The sequence below is a fragment of the Oncorhynchus kisutch genome, linkage group LG4, assembly GCF_002021735.2.
Source record: "Oncorhynchus kisutch isolate 150728-3 linkage group LG4, Okis_V2, whole genome shotgun sequence".
Classification (NCBI taxonomy): Eukaryota; Metazoa; Chordata; class Actinopteri; order Salmoniformes; family Salmonidae; genus Oncorhynchus; species Oncorhynchus kisutch.
The window spans coordinates 42039173-42061913 of NC_034177.2; the positions used below are offsets into that span (position 1 = coordinate 42039173).

General features: G+C 44.3%; 1 protein-coding gene across 1 annotated transcript in view; it reads left to right on the forward strand.

The window, feature by feature from the left end:
• The window catches only part of LOC109889545 (protein-methionine sulfoxide oxidase mical3a), a 128547-nt gene that overhangs the window by 18342 nt on the left and 87464 nt on the right, over positions 1–22741 (forward strand). Inside the window, exon 2 of the mRNA XM_031822965.1 lies at positions 18889–19154. The gene's annotated coding sequence lies outside the window, so the exon portion shown is untranslated. The remainder of the gene's footprint in view (positions 1–18888; positions 19155–22741) is intronic.

Genomic DNA, 22741 nt, shown 5'->3' on the forward strand with positions numbered 1-22741 from the left:
ACTGGGACAGGGCGATTCGGGATGCTGCCAGAGAGAGAGAGGACTCCCAGAACTGTGGTTTTATTAGGGGATTAGGATAGAGTAGACTGGGACAGGGCGATTCGGGATGCTGCCAGAGAGAGAGAGAGGACTCCCAGAACTGTGGTTTTATTAGGGGATTAGGATAGAGTAGACTGGGACAGGGCGATTCGGGATGCTGCCAGAGAGAGAGAGGACTCCCAGAACTGTGGTTTTATTAGGGGATTAGGATAGAGTAGACTGGGACAGGGCGATTCGGGATGCTGCCAGAGAGAGAGAGGACTCCCAGAACTATGGCTTTATTAGGGGATTAGGATAGAGTAGACTGGGACAGGGCGTTTCGGGATGCTGCCAGAGAGAGAGAGGACTCCCAGCACTGTGGTTTTATTAGGGGATTAGGATAGAGTAGACTGGGACAGGGCGTTTCGGGATGCTGCCAGAGAGAGAGAGGACTCCCAGCACTGTGGTTTTATTAGGGGATTAGGATAGAGTAGACTGGGACAGGGCGATTCGGGATGCTGCCAGAGAGAGAGAGGACTCCCAGAACTGTGGTTTTATTAGGGGATTAGGATAGAGTAGACTGGGACAGGGCGATTCGGGATGCTGCCAGAGAGAGAGAGGACTCCCAGAACTATGGCTTTATTAGGGGATTAGGATAGAGTAGACTGGGACAGGGGGATTCGGGATGCTGCCAGAGAGAGAGAGGACTCCCAGAACTATGGCTTTATTAGGGGATTAGGATAGAGTAGACTGGGACAGGGCGATTCGGGATGCTGCCAGAGAGAGAGAGGACTCCCAGAACTGTGGTTTTATTAGGGGATTAGGATAGAGTAGACTGGGACAGGGGGATTCCAGCTGAGCACTCAGGCAGGTAAAACACAGCAGAGATAAAGAGGTGAAGTCACTCAGACTAGGCAGAGTGGGAAATATTGAAATATTAGCATACATCAAACATTACCATACATTTATTGAGCCTTTATTTGCCCATGCAGTCCCATTGAGATGATCAAGTAAGTACTTTTCTAGGGTGACCTGGTGCATAGGTCCTTTGTGGGGCTCCCCTTGGAGCCTGGTAGGGTAGAGTTTGGGAGTGGCTTTGTCAGAGGACCCTGTTCCCTTATGTCATGATCAGAGCACGAGCCAAACATGATTCATTCACACAGAGTGAGGGAGAGATCTTCTGGGCTCATGAACCTCAATTCTGAAGTCAGACCCTGAGGAAGAACACTGCAGGCTTCACACAATACTCACACACGGATACACACACACACACATTTAAAATATTTTATTTGAATCCACAAATCTCATTACAGTTGAGAAGGATTCAAACATTTCGTCATGAATATCTGGACACTTATGGATACAGAAGGCACCTTCATCTCCACACAGCAGGCACCTTCTTCTCCACACAGCAAGGTTGCCCATGACAGCTGACACAGAGCAGGACCTTGCTAGCTGCTTTGTCTTTTTACAATGCAAGCCTGCAATCTGAAGTCCACGTACTACAGATGTAGGATCTTCATTTGATCACTCTTTTGTTGCTGTGAAATGCAAACTTGTAGTTTATTTTGATTTTGAAAAGGCTTCTAAAGTTATAATCCACATAATAATAATCAAATTTCCAGTTGATGCAGGATTATTTTCCTGCTGTAGAAAACTGGCTCAAATTAAGATCCTACATCTGTATGTACATGGCCGAGAATACCAAATAACAGCACAACAAGTTTGCACTGATAACTCAGGCTGTTCAGGGGTGACAGGAGGGGATGGTATTTCAGCAACTTGTCAGCAAAGTCCTACTATACACACACACACACATTTAAAGACTCAATATGCAGCCTCTCATGACCCAATATGGAAAACAGAATCGAATCAAAGATCCAAATGAATAGCATTCATTGGAAATAGCTGGTAGGCTTGAATGTCTCACTGCATTGGCTAAGTAATACCAGAGAAATCTTTAAGAAAAGCAAAAAATACTTGTCTTTTTCTGGGCTGTAACTAGTTGACTTTCCATCAGCGGGCATCTAGTAGTACTGTCATTTGTGTCAGCTTCCTGTGCCAGTTTCTGCTTGATTTTGGTCCGTTTACAATATTGTGGCCAATCCTGAGCAGCTCCTCTAGGAAAGCAGTTTACTGATTGGTTGTCAATCATCTTTTCAATTAACCAGTTAGGTTCCACTGTATGGACAGAGATCATTGTGATGGAAAAGATGTACAGGGGCGCTCAGCTCTGTGAACATTAGTCTCTCCCATGAATGGAGCAGCAGGATTTTTTTTTGTTGTTGGTAGATTTGGTTTTGGCTTCTGAGATTTAAATGAACCTTACATGTTACATGTATGTTATGGCACGGGACAGTGAGGAGCTAGTTGCTATAACATCTAATTATCCATCCAACATGAAGACAACTCACCTCTTCCTCTGCAGCGTAACACGATTTCTCCAGAACCTTATTAGAAACAGGTTTGTTAGTTAGAACTTCACTGAGCCATGGCTGTATGTGTATATCCTGGTCCATTGGAACAATTACAAGTGGTAGAGGCCCCTCACATCAAAGTAGCATCTCTGGAACGTCAGCGAGCCGAGATGGAAAGTGAAGATGACACCCAAGGCCTCTTCAGAGTTCAGTCATACCCTAATTTGGGATTATTGGAATATTTGGGCAATGACATTTATGTTCTACTGTAATTGTGTGTGTGTGTGTGTACCAATCCATGTTTCATTGTACAATTAGATCCATTTGGCTGTCATGATGTTCACAGTGAAGCTTCTCGGCTTGCATAACTGTGGGGACACGTAAGGAGTTCAATCGTTGTTCGATGTTTACACAGCACTAGTGCGTTCCAATACAAGATACGGTACTCCTGCCGTTGATGAGTTGCACTGTTGTGCTGCCAAACGTAGATTTAATTGACCACACTCTCCTTGTTTTTGTTTATCCATCATCCACCGTAAACAGACCATACTATTATTTCTTCAGTTCTTTAAATAGAGACAGAGTGGTATACAGTATAAATAGAGTCCGAATGGGCAACAACGCAATACAATACAAATAATGCAGTACTAGTATTTATGTTTCTATGTGGATCCAACGCGTCATAAATCACAATCTTACATAAAGCTGTCAGAAACCCATGCAGTGATTAGGGCAGGGAGGCATCTTGGCACTAACAGCCTCTAGGTGTCCTTCACAACTCAAGAGTTCTCACGCTTGCTGCTCACTTTAACTTAATTATGGCAGAATGCTGGGCCCTCTGCCCTGATGCCTGTGCTGTATGATCCAGTGGAGGGCTGAAGGACAGGAGGTGTCAGGAAAGTAATTGGATTCCTTATTGTAAATAAGGAATCCAATTACTTTATACCGTTTTGTTTTTCGGTCTAAACCACCTCTTAATGCAATGCTTATTCAACCCGGATTATGTGGATCATCCCTCTTCACTATTCCTGTGACACGGCTGTTTGTTTTGCTGGCCCGTGGGGAGTCTGATTGGCAGGGGAAGTGTGTGTGTGTGTGTGTGTGTGTGTGTGTGTGTGAGAGTAAGTGTGTATATGGTTTGTATATACAGTATAGTCTAGTGAGTGTACATAGGGTCAGTGCAATATAGAGTCAGTGCAGATAGTTCAGGTACCATTAATTGACTATTTAGCAGTCTGGCTATTTAGCAGTCTTATGGCTTGGGGGTAGAAGCTGTCTTAGAGCCTGTTGGTCTGAGAGCTGATGCTCCGGTACCATCTTAAGTCCTTAGTGATGTGAACGCCAAGGAACTTGAACCTCTCGACCGCTCCACTACAGCCCTGTTGATGTGGATGGGGGCCTGCCTTCCCCTCTTTCTCCTGTAGTCCACAATCAGCTCCTTGGTCTTTCTGACATTGAGGGAGAGGCTGTTGTTATGGCACCACTCTGCCAGGTCTCCGACCTCCTCCCTGTAGACTGTCTAATCACCGTTGGAGATCAGGCCTACCACTGTAGTGTTGTTAGCAAACTTGATGTTGGTGTTGGAGTCATGTGTGGCCACGCAGTCGTGGATAAACAGGGAGTACAGGAGGGGACAAGGCAGCATACACCCCTGAGGGGCCCCCGTGTTGTGGTACAGTGTGGCGGAGGTGCAGAGGGAGGGGTTCAGTTCCAGGGGCATGCGTGTTGGTGTGTGTGTGCCTGCGCGTGCAAGTGTGTACATGTGTGTGCGTGTGTGTGCGTGTGTGTACGTGTGTGTACATGTGTGCATGCCTGCGTGCCTCTCCAACACAATGCAGTCCATTGGTGAACAGTAGTCCAGAGGTGGGGACAGCTAGCTGGGCCTCTCAGATGAGCAGCCTCTCCTCTCAGCCTTTGTCTCCTAGTCCCATTGAAAAGCTCCCTTTGTGCCGAGATCACGTCACAATATTTGAACAGCTGCAGCCCATCGTTGGTTGTGTGCGTTTGCAGTAATCCATCAGCACTGGAGGGAGGGCAGAGATTGTGAGTAGCAGGATTGTGGTAGTGGAGGATGGATAGGGGATGACTGTGGGAATTCATACCTGATCCTAGCTGTTTTCTTCAGTCACGGGCACATGTTACTCAACACTGTCCTCACTCCAGTTCATAATGCATAGGTATTCATGGTTAGCCTGTCTCCCAGATCTGTTGTGCACGAACTCCTATGGTCATTGTCACACCAAATTTGCAAGACGGCACAAACAGACCTGGAGCCAGGCTAAGTCATGCTAAACTGTCAAATCAAATCAAATCAAATTGATTTATATAGCCCTTCGTACATCAGCTGATATCTCAAAGTGCTGTACAGAAACCCAGCCTAAAACCCCAAACAGCAAGCAATGCAGGTGTAGAAGCACGGTGGCTAGGAAAAACTCCCTAGAAAGGCCACAACCTAGGAAGAAACCTAGAGAGGAACCAGGCTATGTGGGGTGGCCAGTCCTCTTCTGTCTGTGCCGGGTGGAGATTATAACAGAACATGGCCAAGATGTTCAAATGTTCATAAATGAATCGAATAATAATAAGGCAGAACAGTTGAAACTGGAGCAGCAGCACAGTCAGGCGGAAGTTGAAACTGGAGCAGCAGCATGGCTAGGTGGACTGGGGACAGCAAGGAGTCATCATGTCAGGTAGTCCTGAGGCATGGTCCTAGGGCTCAGGTCCTCCGAGAGAGAGAAAGAAAGAGAGAAGGAGAGAATTAGAGAACGCACACTTAGATTCACACAGGACACCGAATAGGACAGGAGAAGTACTCCAGATATGAAATGAAAGAGATTCCTGCCACATGAATTCCTTTATCACCTACCAACCAATCATTGAGTAGGTCTGTTCCGGTAACGACGGATCTGTCAGGGTATAGAACAGCAGTCATAGATCATGTCTTAAAACCTGTTTATGAGACACGGTGACAGATCTATTGTAGTCAGTCTATTCTAACCTCATTAAAGTCAACCTGTCAACATTTGTATTGGCTTCATCATTACTCTGTCTGTTTACCTTCCTACCCAGCTGTCCTCCCACTCTACACACACAGTCATAGGACACCGGCATGCTTTCTAAGCATTGAGACTGCTCTGTCCTCCGGTAGTGGAGAATGGGGTAAGTTGTGCCGAAAGGGTTTGTTGAGCCACCCGGTGTTTCTAGGGAAACCAGTGAATCACGTGACCAACTATTAAGGAAGAGGTCCTCATGCCACGGAGTCTGAAAAAGAAGAAACCACAAAAAGGGTGAGCAAGTTAGTAGATTGGTTTTTAAGATCCCAGTTAGAGTTTCTATAAGCTACAGTATGAGGTCCTAAACTTAGCATGATAGTGCATCCTTGTAGCTGTATGGGCTAATATAGTCAAAATGTTTGCCTTGGGTTAAGTTGAGTCAATGGCCTTGGGTTAAGTTGAGTCAATGGCCTTGGGTTAAGTTGAGTCAATGGCCTTGGGTTAAGTTGAGTCAATGGCCTTGGGTTAAGTTGAGTCAATGGCCATGGGGTAAGTTGAGCCAATGGCCACCATACCCCATACAAATGATAATTACATTTAGTCTGTTTTATTTTGCAATGTGTCATGCATATGAACTCAAGATGCATTCTTATTGTTATAGAGCACACATCTTCATGCCCCGTGTATAGAAACATAAAACAAGCAGGGGTCTGGCCCACCTTGAGATTCTTGAGAGAGCAGCCAAGGAAGTGAGAAAAGAAAGAAGCCCGTTGAGCAGCAGCAAGGGACAAACAAATAGACTGAATGACACTGGAGGTACATTGACCAAAAATAAAACGAACATGTGCCTGTTTGAAAGAGAGGCTATGATAGAGTTGCAGACCAACAAGGTCTTATCTGGTGACATGGAGTCGGATCTTGCTAAACATATCAAGAATCTCACGGACCAGGTTCATGTGCTCAGTAGCCTTCCAATGGAGAGAACTTGACCATTTGCACATCGTAAAAACATCGCTTTCCCAGACAACTAGTCAAGAAATGGAAGGGTAAGTGATATTAAACAGAGAGATCTGTCTATCAATGTAAGCATTTAAGATATACAATATACCACACACCCATCCCATGAATTAAACTTTGACCTAGCAGCACCATCACCCACTGTCCCAGGAAGCCATCACCCACTTACCCCAAGGCGGCTCAACTTACTCTGTCCCTATGCTCAACTTTTTTATTTTATTTTATTTTATTTTACCTTTATTTAACCAGGTAGGCAAGTTGAGAACAAGTTCTCATTTACAATTGCGACCTGGCCAAGATAAAGCAAAGCAGTTCGACAGATAAAACGACACAGAGTTACACATGGAGTAAAAACAAACATACAGTCAATAATACAGTATAAACAAGTCTATATACAATGTGAGAAAATGAGTTGAGAAGGGAGGTAAAGGCAAAAAAGGCCATGGTGGCAAAGTAAATACAATATAGCAAGTAAAATACTGGAATGGTAGTTTTGCAATGGAAGAATGTGCAAAGTAGAAATAAAAATAATGGGGTGCAAAGGAGCAAAATAAATAAATAAATTAAAATTAAATACAGTTGGGAAAGAGGTAGTTGTTTGGGCTAAATTATAGGTGGGCTATGTACAGGTGCAGTAATCTGTGAGCTGCTCGGACAGTTGGTGCTTAAAGCTAGTGAGGGAGATAAGTGTTTCCAGTTTCAGAGATTTTTGTAGTTCGTTCCAGTCATTGGCAGCAGAGAACTGGAAGGAGAGGCGGCCAAAGAAAGAATTGGTTTTGGGGGTGACTAGAGAGATATACCTGCTGGAGCGTGTGCTACAGGTGGGAGATGCTATGGTGACCAGCGAGCTGAGATAAGGGGGGACTTTACCTAGCAGGGTCTTGTAGATGACATGGAGCCAGTGGGTTTGGCGACGAGTATGAAGCGAGGGCCAGCCAACGAGAGCGTACAGGTCACAATGGTGGGTAGTATATGGGGCTTTGGTGATAAAACGGATTGCACTGTGATAGACTGCATCCAATTTGTTGAGTAGGGTATTGGAGGCTATTTTGTAAATGACATCGCCAAAGTCGAGGATTGGTAGGATGGTCAGTTTTACAAGGGTATGTTTGGCAGCATGAGTGAAGGATGCTTTGTTGCGAAATAGGAAGCCAATTCTAGATTTAACTTTGGATTGGAGCATACCCTGAGTAAGTTGTGCCAAGAGATACTTTTTGGGGGACAAAGCTATGTTTACATTATTTCCTGGGATTCACAACATCCTGAAATATGTCTATGTCATTGTTAGAAAAAATACTATATTTCCCTTGACGTAGTGATGCTGAATGTAAAAAATGGCTCAAGATTCCCCACTCTCCCCTAACCCAGAACGTACAGTACTGTCCCAGGGTGTGTCTGAAATGGCACCCTATTCCCTAGAATATACTTTTGACCAGAGTCCCAGTGACCCTCCAGACAGACATGTCTTGTGGCATCCCAGACACATTGACAGGTGCTCAGCCGTCAAACAGAGGCCTGGAGCCTGGTCAGGGAGCTCCAGTAGACAGTCCGTCCAGGCAGAGCGGTGAGAGAAGCCCCTTGCCCTGGGAACGAGGGGCAGATACCAGTCCAGGCATGGTTGTCTGACTGTCTGTCTCTGTGGTACACTGCTTGTTTGTGGAAGTACGTACAGTTAAGGAAGGCTGTACTTTCATCTGTAGACCACTTGGTTATGATTCACTGTGAGAAACAGGGTGAAACCTTTATGACATAGCTTGGGTTTCAGCAGTGGTGTGTGTGTGTGTGTGTGTGTGTGTGTGTGTGTGTGTGTGTGTGTGTGTGTGTGTGTGTGTGTGTGTGTGTGTGTGTGTGTGTGTGTGTGTGTGTGTGTGTGTGTGTGTGTGTGTGTGTTTGAGAGGTCTTTGATTACTGTCCTTGGGCTGAACTTGGATCCAGGTTGTTGAATTTGAGAGTCATGGCTGCCATGGGTCCGTGTCAAACACTGCTCACTGAAACCATGACCTCAGTCTGTTTCGTAGTGACAAAGTAAACAGACTTGTGTTTAGTCTGAGTCTAATATAAAATTAAATATAATGTGTGAATATCCATGATAAAAGATGTCTGCTGAGACGACAGTCAAGTTCAAGCAAATGTCACATTTTAACAACTGATTATACAACTTTGATTATACATAGAAAGGTATTCCTATTTTAATGTGTCTTATTACAAAGGACACTACATCAAAGTGCTCTCCCTGACCTCCAGGCCAATGTCTTGATTTGGAATTGGTCCAGGCTACTTTCTGTGATGTGCATTAAAGTCATTGTGTAACCTGTAACCACAGAGGTCTGAATTGTCTTTGTAGAGTTTTAGTGAAAGGTTCTGTCCAGGGCTTTGCCTCAGTGTTACCTGCTACTTATGTTAGCACAGGCTGGCAGAGAATGGCTGACGATGCTTACATAAGACCACCACCCTCTCTCTTCCAGTCACTCTCCAGGCAATAGAGAGTGAGAGAGGAATAGGGAGAGAGAGGGTGGTGGAGAAAAAGAGAGAGAGATATAGAAGATGGAGGAGAGAGGGGACAAGTTGGCAGTGGTCAAGAATGCAATTAAAATTCTGGTCAAGGACGCAGAGTAAAAAGCCCCACTGGGGAGGGTGGGTAGTTTGTGTGAGAGCAGACTACTCTCCATTGCGTCATCACATGCAAGGTTGCGTTGGCAGGCTACACCGCATCACTGATATCGCCTGAGAGTCCACTAAAACATGCATCACAGATGAATCGATGAGTTTTATCCATGAACATAAACACACACACAACATACACACACCGATTGTACATTAGTTACAGATGTAGGATCTTAATGTGATCACTCTTTTGTTGTTGAGAATTTTCCTGCACAGCAGCAAATGCAAACGTGTAGTGTATTTGAGGCTTCTAAAGCTTGTCATTTCCACTTTGGAATTTCAGACATGATTTGCCCTAACAAACAATGTATCAACCCCCCAACACAAAAGTCCATTAATTATAATCCACATAATAATTCACATTTCCAGTTAAGGCAGGATTTCCTGCTGTAGCAACAGGCTCAAATCTGCATGGCATTAGGTGTACGTTCAAAGTGTTTCCGTTATGTCATCAACCTCATGACATCTCCAGCAGGACTAAGTCCATTATCATTTAAGGAACTTGTAAAGTGGATCACTGTTCATTTAGAATGATTCGGGAGGCACGTTCTCCTTCTGGCAGATCAGACAGCGATGTTCACTAAGGCGTGGTGAAGGTTCTAGCTGCAGATGGCGTATCCATCGCCTATATGGAAGTGAAGTGAACCATCAACTCAACACATGTAATGTAACCTATGACATCGTGGATCAAGTGTCTCAGAATAGGAGCGCTGATCTAGGATCAGGTTCTCCTCTATCCATCTACTCTTATTTTTATGATCTAAAAGGCTAAACCGATCCCAGATCAGCACTCCTACTCAAAATGCTTTATGGATATGTACTCAGTTTGGCTCTGTGTGGAATTCCAAGTAACCTTCGTCCTCATCAAAGTATCATCTTGAGTTGATATTACCACTGACATACTGTATTTCCTGGTGGTTCATCTTTAATTCATTTAGAGATGCATGCATCCTCTTAGAAGAATGGTATGACTCAGCATAACTTCAAAGGTTGGATTGGACAGGGAATATGCCTATTATCCTACCTCTGTCTGTCTCTGTCGCTGTACCCCCGCCATCTGCAAATGAACACATAGATGTGTCTGGACAATGTGAGCGATACTTGGAAAAGCAGTTGAAGGAGGCAGGAACAGTTTGTGTGTGCTTTTGTCTGTCTGTCTGTCTGTCTGTCTGTCTGTCTGTCTGTCTGTCTGTCTGTCTGTCTGTCTGTCTGTCTGTCTGTCTGTCTGTCTGTCTGTCTGTCTGTCTGTCTGTCTGTCTGTCTGTCTGTCTGTCTGTCTGTCTGTCTGTCTGTCTGTCTGTCTGTCTGTCTGTCTGTCTGTCTGTCTGTCTGTCTGTCTGTCTGTCTGTCTGTCTGTCTGTCTGTCTGTCTGTCTGTCTGTCTGTCTGTCTGTCTGTCTGTCTGTCTGTCTGTCTGTCTGTCTGTCTGTCTGTCTGTCTGTCTGTCTGTCTGTCTGTCTGTCTGTCTGTCTGTCTGTCTGTCTGTCTGTCTGTCTGTCTGTCTGTCTGTCTGTCTGTCTGTCTGTCTGTCTGTCTGTCTGTCTGTCTGTCTGTCTGTCTGTCTGTCTGTCTGTCTGTCTGTCTGTTCTGTCTGTCTGTCTGTCTGTCTGTCTGTCTGTCTGTCTGTCTGTCTGTCTGTCTGTCTGTCTGTCTGTCTGTCTGTCTGTCTGTCTGTCTGTCTGTCTGTCTGTCTGTCTGTCTGTCTGTCTGTCTGTCTGTCTGTCTGTCTGTCTGTCTGTCTGTCTGTCTGTCTGTCTGTCTGTCTGTCTGTCTGTCTGTCTGTCTGTCTGTCTGTCTGTCTGTCTGTCTGTCTGTCTGTCTGTCTGTCTGTCTGTCTGTCTGTCTGTCTGTCTGTCTGTCTGTCTGTCTGTCTGTCTGTCTGTCTGTCTGTCTGTCTGTCTGTCTGTCCTGTCTGTCTGTCTTGTCTGTCTGTCTGTCTGTCTGTCTGTCTGTCTGTCTGTCTGTCTGTCTGTCTGTCTGTCTGTCTGTCTGTCTGTCTGTCTGTCTGTCTGTCTGTCTGTCTGTCTGTCTGTCTGTCTGTCTGTCTGTCTGTCTGTCTGTCTGTCTGTCTGTCTGTCTGTCTGTCTGTCTGTCTGTCTGTCTGTCTGTCTGTCTGTCTGTCTGTCTGTCTGTCTGTCTGTCTGTCTGTCTGTCTGTCTGTCTGTCTGTCTGTCTGTCTGTCTGTCTGTCTGTCGTCTGTCTGTCTGTCTGTCTGTCTGTCTGTCTGTCTGTCTGTCTGTCTGTCTGTCTGTCTGTCTGTCTGTCTGTCTGTCTGTCTGTCTGTCTGTCTGTGTCGTCTGTCTGTCTGTCTGTCTGTCTGTCTGTCTGTCTGTCTGTCTGTCTGTCTGTCTGTCTGTCTGTCTGTCTGTCTGTGTCTGTCTGTCTGTACTTCTTTCTTTCTTTCTTTCTTTCTTTCTTTCTTTCTTTCTTTCTTTCTTTCTTTCTTCTTTCTTTCTTTCTTTCTTTCTTTCTTTCTTTCTTTCTTTCTTTCTTTCTTTCTTCCTTCCAGTGGAGTGACGTCACCGACAGTGTTTCAACAGGGCTCTGAATCCTCACGCAGGCCACGGCGGGAAGATCTGGTTGCCATGGTGACTGATCTTGTGTTAAAGCCGTGTTTGCCAGGCGTGGGGTAGAGCTTTGAGCCACAGCAGACGGTCACCCTGTGATTGGCCGGCTGAGAGAGGCACAAAGACATAAAGCTTTGGCGTAATACACTTAGAACACAAACAAATACACATGTATACACATACATACAGTGTATGTACAGTATACATAAACAATGCATTGCACACATACACAAATGCCCACAAAACCACCTCTACACACAAGAACGCACACATGACAGAATATACAGTTTCTCAAAATAAATGCCTGCTTCAATTGTATCCAGCGATTTATTTAAAATGATTCATATTGAGTAAGGTCCTCTTAACTACACTGTATAACTGTAGTTGTACTGGATAATAAGAACATGGACCCCTGTACTCCAGATCAAACCATGGTGATTAGTATTCCATCTACTGCTTGTTTGTAGAGCGAGACGGCGAGAGCCTCTGTAAATCCTACTAAGGCCACTCTCCTGTCATGTCCCAACCTTGCTCTGCCACTGCCCTGTCCTCAACGTGACATGAGTGGAGGAGGAATACCAATGGGAACTGAACAGCTGCTCCTAATTCAATTAGTGTCTCGCTGCCTGTCTTTGTTTCTGCTGCTGGTTGAGTTAAAGACTAATGCGTCTTGATCAATACCCTGTATGCTGGGAACAGCATGTGCTCTGAGTCTCTCTCTGTGCTTGACCACAGGGCTGGTGGGAACAAGAGGGTCGTATTCATTAGGGTACATCGTAGCACAACATTTTGTAATGCAATGCGAAAACAATTGTTTCTTATTGGACAAGTTCAGAAAATCCCTCTCTGTCTGTTTCCTTTTGTTTGGTGCCTAATGAAGCTTTGCCCCCTCCACGTGTTGAATAGTACTGTATCTGGAGGTATAACTGTAGAAGGCATCAGTTACCATCCTCGACACCCTCTGTTATTTTGTACAGTACCTATATTAAGTTATGTACTGTAAGTCCAAAATGGAGAGGTTTCCTTGGGTCACCCATGTCTGGACCACTGACCACGACCTTTGACCTCTCTGACTTCTCCATGTCTTGGCTAGGGCCTATCGATATTGAACCCAGAGACCCAATAAAGAACAGGCCGTGTGAGGACTGCGTCCAGTCAGTGAGGCCGCTGCCAGACCACTACTGCTGTGTCAGCCCTGCCCTGTCACAGCCCTTGTCTGAGGTCTACTTAAATAAATATAGCTCTGACACTGACCACAGAAAGCCACTGACTGACTTGGACTGAATCTGTCTCTTTCTCTCTATCTCTCTCTGGAGGATAGCCTGCTGGGTCTTGGCCCCTCAGACAGACTGGAGTTGACTATGGGGTGTTGTCTCAGGTTTAGTCTGGATAGCAGCATCACAAGAGTGATCAAATTAAGATCCTACATCTGCACATAATGTACAATTGGTGTGTGTATGTTTTGTGTGTGTTTAAGTGTTTATGTTGTTTAAGGATGAAACTCTGAGGCCGGATTCATGTTGAGACAAAACTAAAGTGCACCTATTATGTCATAATTCTGAACTCCCGGTGTACACATATCTGATGAATGACTTAAATGACATAAGAACTGGTGCAGTTGGTTTTAGTTTGAATAGATGATCCTCCAAGGTTTGCTTGTTGTCTACCAGGAATTCTATCATTCTTATCAGCAGAACTCAAACACAAGTCTGTAAGAAGAGCTCCTCGTGTCATTTGAGTGTTTGTTAAGCTTTAACGACATTTCCCGCCCATATGCTCCCAGTAGTGATTATATGTCTATGGGCCCTACGGAAGAACCAACACAGTCACATCAAACCGGTCAGCCGACAATACATTGCAGGAGGGGAGGGTCACCTTGCATCATGTACTCATCCCTTTATCTCGTTCTATGGCTCCCTCTTAGACTAATGAGTATTAAGAGGTCACGGACAGAATGACCCCAAATCCTTGTCTCTGATTCAGACTGTTAGGCAATGGCAATTTAATCTTACTCTGCTCTGTTATTTATTGGTTTTTCAGTGTGTAAAGGAAGGCTTGTTTATCCGATAAAACGGGGCTCACAATAAACTGTGTGTGTCCCCAAATAAGTAACACATGGGGACTCAGCAGCACTCTTGCTCTCCCCTCTCTCTGCGTTCCCAGCAGCCCTGTGCAGTGTGCTCTCCATGCTCAGTGGCCCGTGTCTGAGCTCCTAATGACTGGCCCATTGATGAGCATGCCCATTAGTGTCCCTGCTCTCATCAGCACACCCACCCTTTATGAGCCTCCAGTCTGGTCACCCAGATGGGAGGGGCCCTGCCGTGTAAATCAGCCATGACAGGTGGGGAGCACAGCCAGTAAGAGGCTCAGACATCCAGGGTGTGGCTCTCGATAGTCCCTATGTGGCCTGCAAATCTCCTACAGCATACAACACTCTGTAGGCCCGTTGTTGGGGGCAACACAGGGTGTCACAACACATCATCACACCACAGCATTTCAGATCTGTCATAAAACTAGCTTTTGCATCTATTAGCCAGGCCTCTCTGTAAATACAGTTGAAGTCGGAAGTTTACAAACACCTTAGCCAAATACATTTAAACTCACAATTCCTACATTTAAACTCACAATTCCTACATTTAAACTCACAATTCCTGACATTTAATCCGAGTAAAAAGTCCCTGTTTTAGGTCAGTTAGGATCACTACTTTATTTTAAGAATGTGAAATGTCAGAATAATAGTAGAGAGAATGATTTATTTCAGATTCTATTTCTTTCATCACATTCCCAGTGGGTCAGAAGTTTACATACACTCAATTAGTATTTGGTAGCATTACCTTTAAATTGTTTAACTTGGGTCAAACGTTTAAGGTAGCCTTCCACAAGCTTCCTACAATAAGTTGGGTGAATTTTGGCCCATTCCTCCTGACAGAGCTGGTGTAACTGAGTCAGATTTGTAGGCCTCCTTGCTCGCACACGCTTTTTCAGTTCTGCCAACACCATTTCTATAGGATGAGGTCAGGGCTTTGAGATGGCCACTCCAATACCCTGACTTTGTTGTCCTTTAGCCATTTTGCCACAACTTTGGAAGTATGCTTGGGGTCGTTGTCCATTTGGAAGACGCATTTGCGACTAAGCTTTAACTTCCTGACTGATGTCTTGAGATGTTGCTTCAATATATCCACATAATTTCCCATCCTCATGATGCCATCTATTTTGTGAAGTGCACCAGACCCTCCTGCAGCAATGCACCCCCACAACATGATGCTGCCACCTCCGTGCTTCACGGTGTTCTTCGGCTTGCAAGCCTCCCCCTTTTTCCTCCAAACATAACGATGGTCATTATGGCCAAACAGTTATATTTTTGTTTCATCAGACCAGAGGACATTTCTCCAAAAAGTATGATCTTTGTCCCCATGTGCAGTTGCAAACCGTAGTCTGGCTTTTTTTATGGCGGTTTTGGAGCAGTGGCTTCTTCCTTGCTGAGTGTTCTTTCAGGTTATGTCGATATAGGACTAATTTTACTGTGGATATAGATACTTTTGTATCTGTTTCCTCCAGCATCTTCCCAAGGTCCTTTGGTGTTGTTCTGGGATTGATTTGCACTTTTCGCACAAAAGTACATTAATCTCTAGGAGACAGAACGCTTCTCCTTCCTGAGCGTTATGACGGCTGCGTGGTCCCATGTTGTTTATACTTGCATACTATTGTTTGTACAGATGAATGTGGTACCTTCAGGCGTTTGGAAATTGCTCCCAAGGATGAAGCAGACTTGTGGAGGTCTACAATTAATTTTCTGAGGTCATGGCTAATTTCTTTTGATTTTCCCATGATGTCAAGCAAAGAGGCACTGAGTTTGAAGGTAGGCCTTGAAATACATCCACAGGTACACCTCCAATTGACTCAAATTATGTCAAATAGCTTATCAGAGGCATCTAAAGCCAATTTTCCAAGTTTTAAATGCACGGTCAACTTAGTGTATGTAAACTTCTGATCCACTGGAATTGTGATGCAGTGAATTATAAGTGAAATAATCTGTCTGTAAACAGTTGTTGGAAAAATTACCTGTGTCATGCACACAGTAGATGTCTTAACCAACTTGCCAAAACTATAGTTTGTTAACAAGACATTTGTGGAGTGGTTGAAAAAAACGAGTTTTAATGACTCCAACCTAAGTGTATGTAACCTTCTGACTTCAACTGTACATAGTGGAGATGATAGCCTGGTTGTGCCCTGAGGCAAGGCTGCATGGGCTCATACTGTGTGAGGGCGTCAACCGTGTGTGTGTGTGTGATTGTGTGTTCCACTCAGGGCTAAAGGCAGTGTGGTAACTGTAGATCTACACACACTGACCTTTTTTTCTTGAGAGCCTGAATGGAATGTGAGCCCACCAGCACCCACTCACACATGTTAAAGAGCCCGTCAATCCCCTACTCACTTCCAATATGTAAAGCAATAGGGCTGAGGAGGCAGGCCTGGCATACGCTGGGCATACCGAGGCTGGGTTTATCCACATACAGTACATAAAAAGGATACTAGGCTTTCTGTTCCAGAAACAAGATAGTAAGCTACTACCAAATGCCTGATACTCATAACATGATATGCTTCAAATATAGACACCGAGACCAATAAAGTTGGAGAACACTAACATTAATGGACTGTAGTAACCCACCACAGTACACATTCAATCTATACTTAAAATGTATCAAATTGGCTTTTGATATCGAGTCATTGTGTTCCACTTTATTCATGGACTTGATATTGAGTTCATTTTAAACCACAACAGTTACAGTACAGTTCATTTTAAACCACAACAGTTACAGTACAGTTCATTTTAAACCACAACAGTTACAGTACAGTTCATTTTAAACTACAACAGTTACAGTACAGTTCATTTTAAACCACAACAGTTACAGTACAGTTCATTTTAAACCACAACAGTTACAGTACAGTTCATTTTAAACCACAACAGTTACAGTACAGTTCATTTTAAACCACAACAGTTACAGTACAGTTCATTTTAAACCACAACAGTTACAGTACAGTCGATACTCTGACTTTAGGAAGGAAGGAAACCATCTGTACTGTCTTTTGTTCTACACCTTCTTTTATGCTGATGATCAAAGCTCTTCTCTGTCTCTTTGGAAAAGTCAACATAACTGGAAAATGAATGGATTTTCATGCATTTGGCTGCGACTGATTTGTGTGTGTGTGTGTGTGTGTGTGTGTGTGTGTGTGCGTGCGTGTGACCAACAGGATGGACCACTCTTTACTAAGGGCTAAGGGCTTCGACTGCTGAGGTAATTGTCTCATGTAGGATCGTCTCTACAGTTTACTCCACTAAGCCACGTACAGTTCTAACATTACCACTTTACATGGCAACAAACCATAAAATAACCTAACACAAAGGCACTCAATCTAAATGGAAAACTTTTGTGTGACGAATAATCTTTTAAAAACGTAACATTATAGAGTATACTGTATAATGTAATGTTATATTGAGTTACACTTTCATTTTACTCGGCTGTTCCCTTGGAGAAATGGATGCTCTGGTTACAGGGAGAGCACGTTTTATTAGTAAGCCTAACACTTCACCAGTCTGTCTGCCCAGCTACAGTATTGCATTAGAAGTGAAAATACATAACTCTGGAGTGCTGCGTTTGAGCAATCTCTCTGATTGGCTGTGACAGCCACTGTCCCAACAAGACCTCAGCCAGAGCCAGCCAATCACGAGACTGTATGTTCACTCTGGCAAACACAGATCAGAGATAACAAGACAGTTAATGAATTGTTCACCGAAAACCCTGGGAAGTTTAGCTGAACCTTATTCGAGCAGTAGTGCATGGTCATTTTGTGTATGTCTGTGTGGAGTGGTCCTGATTTCTTGGGAAAACGGTTGTATTTGTTGTTGTGATTGTCAAACTTAAGCTTCAGAAAGGAATGTCATTGAAGTCCATTACAGTATTCAATGGACAGGATCAACTCTGTGTTGAATGTGCCTTTCACGAAGAATGGAGATGCTCTGAAAATGAGTGTGTTCGTGGCAAAGACTACACAATGACCTCGCCGGTATGTCCCAGAAACACTTTCACATCTCCTCCCGGGTTTGGCAAACTGGACCAATCACAGACCATTGTCTTTGCCTCAGTGTCTGTGGCCTGGGTGAATCAGGGTGTACCCTGGACCATGATCACAGCTCACATATGTCATCCTTTGGAGGGACAGTGAAATAGAATGACACCCTCTTTCCCAAAATGGAGCTAAAAATCCTCCCGACCCGCTTTTCAAATTCTTTTGTTTCCACCATGAACAGTGGAATGAATGTTCTTTCCCAGCTCCCCAGCCACCAGCTAACTGCACTCCAATTGCTAGCTGCACTTGGTCCAAGCCCCACAAGCCTCAACTCCAATTTTCTTGCCTGTAAAACGTCAGCAAATCTAAAGCAGGTTCTTATCATTATGTAATTATGGCACTTATGCTGTTCAGCAGCCTGTCCTATGTCGGTCCATTGGGCTTCTTGCTTGTTTCACTCTTTTCAACTGAGGCTCTGGCAAATGTATTCTATTGATGAAAGTAAGTGTGCAGTAATCTGCTCATTCAGGAAACTCACCATTATGCACCACTTATTGTTAGATATGAGTTATCAGCAAAGGACAATCAATACTATTTGACCTTACTTCAAACAGAAACCTTGGTCTGTGCTACTGAGTGTATAGACACAATGAGTTCTGTCATGGGGGATATCATCTGACATTGGTCTTTGTTCAATGCCTCAGTCAAGTCGATAGTATATAATACATTGTCAGGGTGTGTATGTGTTCATCTGCCTGAGCATGTGATCTATTGTTTACCATTCACAGGTATCTAATGTGCATTGTTCAAGTGTTCGCATTTGCTCACGGAGTATAATTTACACATACGGTAGATTTGACTGAACAACAGCAGTGCATCTATCTGGTTTCTCTGTATATATGTATATGGGTGAATCAGGGTGTACCCTGGACCGTGATCACAGCTCACATTCAGGCTGGGAGCATTGGGAGTACATTTTGTGCCCACCCCATTACAAAGCCTAGCCCAGTAGTAGTGGACAGACAGGCAGGCAGACATACGAGACAGACACCTCTCAGATCAGTCAAGTCCTTCCCTGTTGCCTTGGTGCATTAGCTCCAGTTACCCCACCCCTTCTGAAGACTTTCCATTGTGTGTTTCTTTACAGGCGGCCCGGGAGCCCTCCCTTTGTGAGCCAGTGGGCGTGTGATCTCACCGCTGAGAGGAGGGGCCCCCTTTCCCCTGTCTGGCCAATCCTTGAGCTCGGTGACTAGGTCACGTGAGAATCCCTCTTTCGGGTTGCCATGACAATGTGCACTGGTCCAGACAGCATCTTACTGTGGTGAGAAGGGAAGAGAAGAGGAGGGAGGATAGACAGAGGGCGGGAGAGCAAGAGAACAAACCCCAGACACCTATGCTGCACACCTTTCCTCTGTAAGTACTGTCACCACTCTCTCCTACACACCCAGCACGCTGAATGTATATTTGCTGCACGAGTGACAACATGTGTTTATTATGAGCAATGTCCTACCCGGTAGATGTCTTTGAAGATTGCAGGGATGACATCATGCATGTTTCCTTTGTTACGTGTGGAATGTGTGAGGGACTCTCTGTCATAAGTAAGAGTCCTTTGTCTACAGGAGTCAGTGAGATCTCACAGATGTTCTGTGTCTGTAGTGGACAGATCTTCACTGAAAGAGAGGTGTCATAAAACAAAACAAAAAGAGGGGCGGTCACAGCTGAATGATGTCACCTGCAGAGATCTGAGTGGATCCTCTCTGATGTTTCGTAATGACTGTCATCCTCTCAGTGGGCTGTGCAACTCCTCTTTTCTACCTCAGTAGCTCTCTTTTATTAGCTCCTCACCCAGCAAAATCTCTCCCTCTCAAGTCAGTTGGAGTCAGTTGACATTATTTTGGGCCCCCTGCGGTTTGCTTAACTAGCAAAACCCTGCAGATACAACTAGGGCAACCTGAGGCCCAGTATGTGGAATGTCCTTGTGACGATGACAAGAGACTGGAGACGACGTGCTCTCCTTCACTATGGGGAGCACAGCTGGTACTACTAGTGTGTGACATGGATCTGTAGGTAGGATCACTGGTGTCAATGAGTCATTAGACTGTGCAGATGATTTGTCCATTATGCAAACTGTTTTTAACCTAAGATATGTGAGAGCAGCAATTTGAAATCTATTCAACCCTAGCCAATGAATATGCTGTTTTAGCACAGCTAATGTGGCATAACATTATCGCCATAAAATAGAATTATTATTAACATGCAATCTACATAATACATAATACAGAACTGCAGTATAGTCATGTCATTTATTTGACAGCAGGATTTTTCATAGAAGCTGGTTTTCCCCCATTTAGTGTAATTATCATAGCTCTGTAAATGGCAACTAATGTATGACGGCAGAACAGCGTTTTCTGTTTACTTGACTTCATATGGAACCGTCACACAAGACCTTGTTTCACTGTGTGGTTGAACGTTAATGAAAAGGTTACTAAACTGGCTACTGTTTTTACTTAACTCGGAGTCAGTGTGTGAGTGTGTGTAGCCCCAGGAGCCCATCTGTCTACCATTGTACTGTAGGCCTACCTAAACCTCTATCAGATCATCTGCATGATAAGAAATACATGGAGGTAGCAGTGTGTGTGATTCATGTTGGTCTTTTCTTCATGCTTTTTCCAGTGGCTTTCAAATTCTTTGACCCTTTTCTCTATTTGAATTGCTTACTTGTGAGGTGACAGTTTAACCACTTTACGTGGTGGTTGAGACATACAGCAGGCCTTTAGTGTATTATAGCATAGTTACCTGGTCATATCTCTCTTCTCTGTTACTTTACCGTTATCAGAATATTTTGTATTTGACCTTTATTTAACTAGGCAAGTCAGTTAAAAACAAATTCTTATTTTCAATGACGGCCTGGGAACAGTGGGTTAACTGCCTGTTGAGGGGCAGAACGACAGATTTGTACCTTGTCAGCTCGGGGATTCAATCTTGCAACCTTTCGGTTACTAGTCCAACGCTCATACAACTAGGTCACCCCTGAATTTAAAGCCGAGGCCATATTTTCTGCTTAACACACATTTCTTACATCCGCTGTCCAATGAAATAACAGATAATGTTTTTTAATTTCTCCTTCCGGAGAACAGTGCTGCCTTTTTTACCTTGTCAGCTCAGGGATTCGATCCAGCAACCTTTCGGTTATTGGCCCAACGCTCTAACCACTAGGTTACCTGCCACCCCAAATGTCAATGCCATAAGAAAGCATTGCCCGGCCAAACTGAGCAATTTGGGGAGAAGGTCCTTGGTCAGGGAAGTGACCAAGAACCTGATGGTCACTCTGACAGAGCTCCAGAGTTCCTCTGTGGGGATGGGAGAACCTTCCAGAAGGACAACCATCTCCATATAGAGTGGCCAGACGGAAGCCACTCAGATTATGAGAAACAAAATTCTCTGGTCTGATGAAACCAAGATTGAACTCTTTGGCCTGAATGCCAAACATCACGTCTGGAGGAAACCTGGCACCATCCCTACGGTGAAGCATGGTGGTGGCAGCATCATGCTGGGGGGATGTTTTTCAGCAGTAGGGACTGGGAGTCTAGTCAGGTTTGAGGGAAAGAGGAATGGAGCAAAGTACAGAGAGATCCTTGATTGAAAACCTGTTCCAGAGTGCTCCGGACCTCAGACTGGGGCGAAGGTTTACCTTCCAACAGGACAAAAACCCTAAGAGCACAGCCAAGGCAATGCAGGAGTGGCTTCGGGACAAGTCTCTGAATGTCCTTGAGTGGCCCAGCCAGAGCCCTGACTTGAACCCGATTTAACATCTCTGCAGAGACCTGAAAATAGCTGTACAGCGACGCTAACCATCCAACCGGACAGAGCTTGAGAGGATCTGCAGAAAATAATGGGAGAAACTTCCCAAATCCAGATGTGCCAAGCTTATAGCATCATACCCAAGAAGACTTGAAGCTGTAATCGCTGCCAACGGTGCTTTGCTGAGTAAAGGGTCTGAATACTTATGTAAATGTGATGAAGTTTAAAAAAATGTAATACATTTGCAAAAAAAACTAAACTGTTTTTGATTTGTAATTATGGGGTATTGTGTGTAGATGAATGAGGGGAAAAAAACGATTTAATCAATTTTAGAATAAGGCTGTAATGTAACAAAATGTGGAAAGTGGTCTGAATACTTACCGAATGCACTGTATGTGTGTGTTACAGGGGCTCTTCCTGCCAGCATAATACACTCTTGTTTTTGGTGTGCTCACAGCTGCATTCAATCCCCCTGAACACTCACGTTAGAACAGATAAGGGCCTATTTGTGATACGTTTATCTTGGCTTTATCTCAACAAGTCACATTTTGGAGCGGTTGTTCTGTCCCGGTCTTGCCTCTCCTTTGTGAACATTTGTACATTTGCAACTCACTTTGATACTGAAGTGTGTCTTATTAAGGGCCAGCCAGCACCGGTATGCCATTGACCTTTCCTTTGGAACAGTCATGACACTTCAATGCTATTAGTACAAGAGGCAATGTGAGTTTATGGTGGTCGTATAGAGGCCTATCGGTCTGATGATCTTTAGGGTAATGAATCTCTGATGTGTTTGTTCTGGCAGGGCAAGCTAGAATCCTTGACACAGTCATTTTCTTGGATGCTTGATTCACAAAGAACAACAGGAGTAGTATAACAGTGACAATGTTGATTTTTGTCTGTAATGTCTCTCTCTGCTCTGGGCCTTTTCATCCGATGTCTTGCCAAGTGGGATCAAATGGGAAACCTATCATTTTCTCACACAGTAATTTTAGTTTGATGAGAGGCATTGCGCCCGCTCAGCCTTTTCTCATCTACAGTTAAATAACCAAAACCATTATAGTTCTTTGTGCTTCACTGCTTGTTAAACTCGCCCTGCCACATCAGATAGACTCTAGACTAGGTGACAATAATAATTTATTGGAGCACCTACCTGCACCTACACGCCCACTTTCATCAAATACAAATGTCTCACAGCATCG